This window comes from Tupaia chinensis, unplaced genomic scaffold (assembly GCF_000334495.1).
Source record: "Tupaia chinensis unplaced genomic scaffold, TupChi_1.0 Scaffold000410_1, whole genome shotgun sequence".
Taxonomy (NCBI): domain Eukaryota; kingdom Metazoa; phylum Chordata; class Mammalia; order Scandentia; family Tupaiidae; genus Tupaia; species Tupaia belangeri.
The window spans coordinates 3,054,184-3,064,282 of NW_006159915.1; positions in this window are offsets into that span (position 1 = coordinate 3,054,184).

The window sequence follows — 10,099 nt, forward strand, 5'->3', positions numbered from 1 at the left end:
GGGGGAGAAGGGGGTGCGAGCCCAGGGGCGTGTGTGCAGGAGCGGGTCGCGGACAGGTCAGGCGCCCTGGGACCCACTCCACGCAGGCAATAGCTGAACCTCCTGCGTCGCTAGTCTAACCCCCTTCAGGTCTTCCTGGACTTAAAGCTCCTTTAGAAAATTGATATTCTTGTTTTGATGTCAGTGATTATACGTGAGATTCACCCAAAGGGCTAGTTAGAACGCAGATTGCTGGGCCTATCCCCAGAGTTTCTGCTTCAGTAGGTATGGGGTGGGGCCCGGCGATTTGCATTTCTAACAAGTTCCCGAGTGATACCAGTGGCGCTGAACCCGCGCTCCTCTTTGAAAATCACTGCCAGGCCAGGCATTCCCCACCACCCGCTTCCTGTAGAGGGTGGGCAGGGGAGCTCCCACAGCGACGCGCAATACATTACTTGCGCTCTTTGCCAGGGTACTTTTACCTCTTTGGTAGGTAAATTTGTCTCGGAATTTGAACTAGATTTTCTCGCCAGAAGCTCCAGATGTGACACTGACCAAACGGTGGAATGTAATCCCCACGCCGCCTGTGCTAGAGAAAGCGAGACTGTACAGATGCGAATCAGAGGAAGCCAAGTGAAGCTGGCTTTTTCTTCCTGAAAGATCCTGAACCAGGGCGCTGGGCCTCACCACCGCAGCACTAATTCGAAAGTAAACCAAATAATTCCCTTTTAATGTAATGACGATCTCTCACTTTCTCTTTCTTCGTTTTTGATTTTTAAAACTCAATCTTAGGTTGTGCACATTTTAGTTTTATATTTTACCGAAGGCCCTAGAAAACTTAAAAACGGCAGAACTAAGTGGCGAGAGATTTAAATTTTAAAAAATTCAAGGCTACAGTTTTACAATGGAAAGGTTCTGATGTTTTCAAAACATACCAAAGTATCTAAAGGGGATATTATTAATCTTATCACAATTAATCTTATCTCAACGCATCTTCTGTCCCTACACATCTAGTTCCTCTAGAAAAATTATTTGACAATCTAATGTGGAATACATCTTCACATTCCATTAGTGACTTAGTGGTGGAAAACTACCCAAAAAGAGACACGCTAAACTTTTCTTATCCCCAGTGGGCGGTGTTAGTCATCCAGTTTGAGCCTAGTCGTTTTCATTGTCGAATACTTGGGTCTCTCAAAGGAAAGAAAGTTGGGGGCTTGCATTCACTGTTTTTCAAGAGGAGATTAAACACAAAATCGATTTAATGGAGCATCTGTAATCTTAAATACAAGAAGTCAAGAGCTACAGCTATAATAGAAAGGTTAGCTTTCCTCCATTGTTCATTCAATCTAACTCATATTTTTGGAACTTAATTATCAATGAAAGCTACTACATCAAGGCAATACAGTATAGGCAAATTACAAGAACCTTTTACTTCTCCCAACTGGGTTTAAATTGCAAATCTTAACACTGAACAGTGTGCTTTTGGCATTGAATATTCAATACAGTGAAATGTGTTTTAAGTGAACCACCCAAGGGCCCAGGAACATTTGCTTAATAATGATACTTTGCAATTCTATAGGGCCTTTCAAGCAAGGATCTCAAGTGGAATGCTCTTTAACTATACCCTGCTTGGGAAACCTTGGGAATATTTTAAAGGGCTCACTTAAGGCCTATTGGAAAGAATCTTTTTAGTATAGATTCACAGTATGGTTTTAAGAAATAAGGTAGTACAAAAATTTCAATCTCAAGGGTATCATATTCCTGGGAGCTTGATGGGTTCTGAATGTTTATTTGTTATTTTATATGAAGCCTAAAATGTACATTTCCCCCAACTTTTCATTTTGGACAATTTCACATTCCCGGAACAGTTGAAATAATGGTTCAATGAAACATTTAATTTCAAAGAATACCCATATTCCCTCCACCTAGTTACCCCAAATGTTAACATTTTGTGGCATTTAATTAGGTTTTCTAGGTAATATATATATTAATATATATTAATATAGTGATCTGCTATGACTGGATAGATAGGTACATGTAGGTTATGATTATTTGTTTACTTGTTTGTTTATTCACGTATGTAGATATACTTCCCACTCCATCCATTTAAAGTAAGTTACTTGCATCATTGCACTTCATTCCTGGGTACTTCAGCATGCTTCTGCTAATAAAAGGATATTCTTCTACATAAGCAAGGTGCCAATATATATCCACTCTGAGATTTTAAAATTGTTTCAATAACTATATTTTACTTTTATGTTCAGAAAGTCTATACATTTCATTAGTGTTCCCTTGAACTTAGGAAATAAGATTTAAACTAGTACTGGTACATACTAGTCTAAATTAATACTCTATTAACTAAGCATCTTGAGAATTAAAATCCTGATGGGATCAGCCAGTAGCATACTGTTAAAGCACTGGACTCCCACATGGTCAACCATGGTCCAAGTCCCCTACCTGGTAGCTTGAAACTCAAACCAGGCACATATGTATGCATGCCCAAAATCCTGAGAGGCGGATGGAGAGATGGGATTGTGGTGTGGCCTGAGGGGTAATTTTTCACTGTCTATCTTTTTTCTTTGTCTCTCCAGCAAGCTCACACACCCTATAGCAAAAATCTCTCTAAAAACAAAACCAAACCTGAGATTCTGATTAAGAAATTGCTACATAATCAGATTTCAAAAATAATAGAAGAAACAAAACCATTTTGGCATAATTATGAAACACAAGCAGAACATTTACATTTCAATCCAAACCAAAAGAAAAAAAAACTGCTTTTATCTTAATTAATGTTTGATCTAAATGATCAGAATAATTGTCTTAATTATCCACTTCATTTTGTTAGCTAGTGTAGACTTGACCAAAGTGAAAATAGCATTGGCAGTTATATACTTCAAGAAGTATATGCAGACGATGCATATAATTTAGACAAAATGGACAATTAATTGATATAATCATGAATGTCTAAACTTAGCCTTTATGAGTAGGTAGGAAAAGTAATACCTCTTATCTTTCCTGTGGTGGTCCTCTTCGAACTTTAAATGTTCATGTTTGTTTCTGTATTGAATATCTTTGCATTCTTAATTTTAAAATATTCTCATGTTTTTATAAGATAGGCATGTTAATTAAAAGTGATTAGCCAAAGACTATCAAGTACATGTTGTCTCTTACAAGTCCTTGAATTACTATATAATTTAAAATATAGTGTTTTATCCCACTTTTTAAAAAAAATTATTTATTTATTTTAATTTGATCAGAAAGAGAGGGGGAGAAAGTGAGAAAGAAAGCCACCAGTCCAGAACTAGAACCATGGTTGGCCATGTGGGAATGTCCAGAGCCTTAACCACCATGCCACCTGCTGGCTCTGATTTATCCCACTTTTTCAAAAAAATTTAATCCCACTTTTGAATGCTTGTAAATAATTATATATTTACCTTTGTACTGTTGGTGCCTTGTACTTAATATCCCCTTATTAGCATTATTCTCTCCTCTATACAAGATCAACTTCTAACTGCATTAAATTCCCGGAGTTTAAAACCATCTTACAAATAAATATAGATACATTTCTGCAGTTTGTTAGGTGTGAAATTCATACAACTTTATGTAAAAGTTAGCTGGAACATTACATTTTATACACATAATTATCTCCTTCAGTCAGAGTCACTTTGACTTTGATCATTTTAAATGTAATTTTATGTTTTCTTTTATTCTTATGTAGCACATTTTTCTTTTTCTTTTTTTTTTCTTTTTTTATGATATAGGGTGTGCATGATAATCAGAGACAGAGGGAAAGGGAGAAATCAGCGTCCACCAGGGGAATGGTCACAGGACATGGGACAGTCCCTTCTTGTTCATTCTCTTCTTCAGATTTCTAGCACACACGCATAATATGCCCAGCATAATTTTCAAGCAGCTGGGTCAGAGACCTAACTGTACAGCCAGCTCTGGGATCCAGTGCCTTAACTTTCACACCATCTGCTGGCCCCACATTTTTCTGTTTACTTATTTATTTATGTACTTATATATTTGCTAAGTTAATCTATTCTATTTCTTTCATGAGAAAGGCACCCTTCCTAGGGCCTCATTTCATTCCTGCCTTTCAGCCTCCCAGAATCATGGGAGCATGCCCTCCTCGTATGTTTTAGGTGGGCCTAGGCTCTGACCTCTGGTTTTCCACATGGCTCTAGCATTGTAGAGTGGCATGCAACTGCCAGCGCCATCACTGCCGGACCTGTCATTCACATTTGTACACATTAATCTTTCTATTACTTTTCAATCAAGTCTTCACTAGCTAAAGCTATTTTTCAGGGCCAAACAGAAATATTCTTGGTTGAGAAGCCAGCAGGTAGCATGGAGGTTAAGGTGCTAGATTCCACATGCCTGACTGTGAGGTTCAGGTCTCAAACCCAATGACTTGAAAATCACACTGGCCGGGACCAGAAATTAGTGTAATGGCTATGTCACTGGACTCCTATGTAGTCGACCACGGTTCGCGTCCTGGACCTGGTGGCTTAAAACTCACGCCGGGTGAGTGTGCGTGCATGCCCAAGATCCCAAGAGGAGAATGGAAGAGAGGGGATTGCGGCGTGGCTTCCCCCCGGGCCCCCCGCCAGGGGGTGATTTCTTGCTTTCTGTCTCTCTGTCTCTCTCTGTCTGGCGAGTGCATGCTCCCTATAGCAAAAACTTCTCTTAAAAAAAAAAAGAAGGAAAGAAAGAAAATCACACTGGCCATGTGTGTCCAAATTCCCAAGAAGAGAATGAAGGAGAAGAGATTGTGGGGGTGGCCATTCACTCTCTCTCTCTCTCTCTTTCTCTGGTGAGTACACATGCTCTATAGCAAAAACTAAAAATAATTAGTTAATTTAAAAATTGATGATTATTAAAGAGTCACAATATAAATTGGTTTAATTGGAATTTAAGCATCAGAAATGTATTATCTAAACTATAATATGTATTTTTTAAGTCTATTTATTACATGAGTGAGAACAGAGAGAGATCCAGCACCCTCAATGCCATGACCTGTCCCGACCCGGGGGGACAGCCAAACGGGTTTCCTGAGTGAAGGAGTGAGAGCCGGGACAAGCGGCGTAGTGTTACGGAGAAGACACCGTGTCTTCAGTGTCGTCTGTTTATTGTGGGCAGCACGGTACAGCACGGAGACGACGCAGTGTTAAAACTTTTAAGGGTCACGTTGTCTATTGTGAACAGCACAGAGACGACGCAGTGTCACAGCGCTCCAGGCTCGTCCAGAGATGATGTAGTGTTACAACTCTTTAGGATCGTCTGGAGACTGTGCGGTGTTTCAGCTCTTCAGGCTCTCCTGGTCGTCGTCTTCTTCCTGGTCGTCTGTGTGGTCTTCCTGGTCATCTGGCTACTGTGGGCCAGGCATCATGGTTATATACACTCTGGTGGGTTGTAAACTGTGGGCCCTCATTGGTTTTAAACAGTGGGCCCTGATTGGTTGTAAACGGTGGGCCGTGGTTGGTTGTTTTTGGACCAATCATGAGGTGCTGGGATATGCAAATCCAAGGGATTCTAGTGGCCAGTCAGAGCAAGGTTTCAAAGGTCAGGTTTTTTGAAGGGAACCAATCATTGCAATTGTTTGCTCTCTGAGAAACCTTGGCAGACTGGCTGGTGCGCAGCCCCCCACAATGACCCACCACAGCCAGCTCAAGTCATGGGCACAGGTGCACTAGGTACGCTCAGAGGTCTCCGACCTCAAATCCACAACCTTTCCATGAGGGTCTGTCTCACAGATTGCTACGTTTTCATCCTACACTGGTGTCTGGCCCCCATATTTTTGGGGGAAGTTTACCTATTTATTTCTTCTATGTAAGAGAGGAAAAAAGAGAGATAAAGACATACACACAACCACCAGGGTCCTTATGCCCCAAACCATCCTCAGTCCCAGCCAGTTTGGATAATGGGCCCCCATATACTTGCCTGGTCTGCTTAGGAAGGTCCTAGGATGTAAACCAAGGACCTTTCCCAGGCAAGTCCAGTGCACCACCATCTGGCTCTATTATACATATTTTTTGACAAATTCTAGTGGCTATTGGTGTATGATCTAAGTTATAATAAGTGTTTTTTGATAAATAATAGTGGTCATCATCTCTGTTCCTGAGAAATGTGTTATTACTGATCAACTGAAAAACACTGAGAATAGAAATACATCTAGAGCTATCAGATGGCATGGAGACTAAGAATCCCACAAGGCCGGCTGCACAGTTCGAGTCCTGGACTCAGCATCTTGAAAAATGTGCCGGGCACATGTGGATGTGTGCCCAAATCCAGTGAGAGGAGGATGGAGGAAAAGGGACTGTGGTATGGCTATCTCCCCCTGCGGGTGCTTTGTTACTTTCTCTCTGTATGTCTCTGGTGAGTGCATGTGCCCTATAACAAGACAAAATAAAAAGAAAGAAAGAAAAAAAGAAGAGAAATACATCTAAAGTGGGCCAGAAGTATAGCCTGTGGTTAAAGGCTCCAGATCCCACATAGCCAACCATGGTCTGAATTCCTGCAGATTGAAAAACATGCCAAGCATGGGTATATGCATATCCCACATCTCAACAGGATAAAGAAATGGAGAAGGGATTGAATTGCAATCACACCCTTGGGTAAGTTCTTTCTCCCTACTGTCTTTATCTCTCTCTGGCCAACTCATGACCCCTCTAGCACCTAAAAAAATACATCTAATGGCCCAGCTTATGGGTGGTGGTTAAGGAAGCTGGAGCTCACATGGCCTGCATGGTAGTTTGAGAAACACACCAGGCACATGTGTGTGCATGCCCTAAATCCTGAAAGGAGGAAAAAAATGGAGTAGAAGGGATTACGTTCCCCAAGGGGAATGCTCTCTTGCTCTCTCTCTCTATCTCTCTCTCTCCAGTGAGTGCATGTGCCCTCTGGCAAAAGAACAAACACCAAAATACCTCTAAGTAAAATTGATATGCTTTCCCATGTATTTGGAGACGGTATGTAATATAATGAAATGAATACCAAATTATAAACTGGGAAGGTTGCTTTCTTCTTTCAATTTAATTGGTTTTCTGTATTAGTTTAGATAATTTATCACTTAATCAGCCTGAGATTTAGTTTGCTCACTTATTTATTTGTTTGTTTGTTTATTTATTTTAGAGAGATTTTTACTATAAAGCACATGTGCTCACCAGAGGGGCATAAGGCAAGAAATTGCCACCCAGGGGGATGGCCATGCCACAATCCCTTCCCCTCCATTCTCTTCTCAGGATTTTGAGCATGCATGCACACACGTCTGGCATGTTTTAAGCTGCTGGGTCTGGGACTCAAACCATAGTCTACTATGTGGGAGTCCAGCAACACAACCATTATGCCATCACTGGTCCCATGTTTGCTTATTTATAAAACAGGGATATTATCATCTTGCCAAGTCTACAGGATGGCTCTGAGAACCCGTGAGATAATATATGTATATATGTATTCATCCTATTTATGGACCACCTACTCTAGACAAATAAGCAGTAGGCGCCTGATTTCAAGACATGTATACTCCTTAGATAGAAAAGCACAAACACAGGAACTCATCATCACAACAAATGGTAGAGCACAAAATATGTGTTTAGCGAGTTGCATAGATCATTGCTTTGAATCAATAGAAGGTTAAAAGAAAACGATTGGGATTTTTAGTATAAGACTCATATAACAGATGTGAACCATTTCAGTTTTTTTTAAGAATCATTTTATTTAACTTTATTTAATATCATTATTCTTTTCTAGTTTGATCAGAGAGAGATAAAGACAGAGAAAGAGAGAGAGGGAAAGTGAAAAAGCAAGCCACCAGGTCCAGGACTTGAACCACGGTCAGCCATGTGGGAGTCTAGCACCCCCAACTACCATGCCACCTGCCGACCCCCCATCTCAGATATTAACATTTTTATTTTTCAGATATTTTTAAGTTCCTTTTTTTTTTTTAAGAATTATTTTACTTGACTTTATTTATTTATTTATATTTGACCAGAGAGGGACAGAGTGAGATAGAGAGAAAGTAAGCCGCCTAGTCTGGGCCTCAAACCACAGTCAACCATGTGGGAGGCCAGCGCCCTTAACTACCACTCCATCTGCCAGACCCTAAAGTTACTTTTATTCATGAAATTTACATATACAAGAAACAGAGAAAAGCATCTCAATAGAATTTCATCACTCCAGGATCCCCTTTCCTGTGTCGAGTCCTTCAGCTCTTCAGGATCTTGGTCATGCCTGTGTGTGCTTAGCCTGTCTTCAAGCTGACCTGGAAACTGAACCTGTGGTCAGCCATGTGGCTTCCAGCAGTATAGTTTAGTTTGCTACCAACTGTGCCACCAGGCTGGGACTATTTTTCAGGGTTTTTCTTTGTTTGGTTTTTGCTATAGGGTGTGTGCACTCTGAGAGAGAGAGAGAGAGAGAGAAATCGCCCCCTGGAGATTTTGGGTATGCACATGTGATTTTTTTTTAAAGAAAATTTATTTATTTAATTTCAGGTATTCATTAATTTATTTTAATTTGACCAGAGAGAGACAGAGAGAGAAATTGAGAAAGCAAGCCACCAAGTCCAAGTCCAGGACTTGAATCATGGTCAGCCATATAGGAGTATCCAGTACCTTAACCACCGTGCCACCTGCTGGTCCAACACACATGTGACTTTTAAGCTGTTGGATCTAGAACTTCATAGGAAGCCATGTCTGAACCAGCGCCTTAACCTCCATGCCATCCTCTGGCCTTATTTTTCAGATTTGTTGATGAGTAAACCTAAAACACATCTAGAGCAGCCCCTATTATTTGAGACCTGTGCTAAAACTATAGACATGGCAATTATGACATATATCTAGTGTACATACAATAAAACTGTAATAATAAGTTAAAGAAAAACTATTGGTATTTGGGTTGGATTATCAGGCAAAACGGTGTTCTGAGAGCTAATCAGTAAATATACCCTTGAACCAGTCTCTTATGGATAAACGAGACAGCTGGCATTATTTTTTTTTTTTTTAACTGAAGCAAATGGGACTCAGAGACTGTCACCCTCTTTTGTTTGTTAGGGACCAGGCCCTGCCCACTTTAGGGCATTGGCTGTACATCTGTCACTCCATTCACCAGCGAGTCTCAAAGTCAGGACACTACAGCTGTCCTCTTCTTTTCAATCTTTTCTGGGATGGAAGAAATGGGACAACTTGCTGGCTGGTCCAGGCTTCATCGCATATTCAGCAAGTCTGTACAAGCACTATCATGTAATTGTATTGCTCTCTCCTTTGTTTGTAAAGCAGAACTTTTCAGTATAAGAGGTCATTGGATGTTTATTTTACTGTGTCCCTATTTAGTTATTCTACTTTGAATTGTATTTGTTAATAAAACAATGGTGTCAAATTGTTAGCCATAATTTATAATCCTCAGTGTACACGAGTGCATTTGCAGAGCCAGAAGTGGTTAGTAAATGAAAGAGGACAGGAAAATCTAGTGGAAAGGTTCCCCTTAGGTTTTCTTCCAAATAAGGGCTAATCTGTTGACTTCCCAAATAAGACATGTGGACATAAGCAAAGAGTCTTTTGTGTTTGTAAGTAGCAAATTCTACTAATTCAGTATTAATGGCTTAGATCTGTCACAGGAACTCGAATGTAGAGAAATCAAATGGTGTTTCCATTGGTTGGTGACTGGGTTAGTTTCTAGCCAAATTCTGCAGCTTTGAGTTGAAATTGGTGATGACAAGATCCAAGTTCGTCTGGATTTTTTGGATTTGTTTTGTTTTGTTTAATTTGCTGCAGGCCTGGGCACTCGCTGGGGAGAGAAACAGAGAAAGACAGAGGGAGAGTGAGAAAGTACCTCTCAGGGAAATGGCCATGCAGCAGTCCTTTATCCATTATTCTCCTTTTGGGATTTTGGGCATGCATGCACACACACCCGGCATGTTTTTCAAGCCATTGGGTCTAGGACTCTAACCGTGCAGTTGGCCAAATGGGATCATTATGCCTTAACTTCCATGCCACCAGCTGGTCCTGGGTTTTCTTTTTCCTGGTTGTGTTTTGAGTAAGTAAGTGTGTGTATATGCATGTGCACTCATGCATATTTGAATTTTTCTTTAAGTATTTCGATATTCTGATGGGAAATACTAATT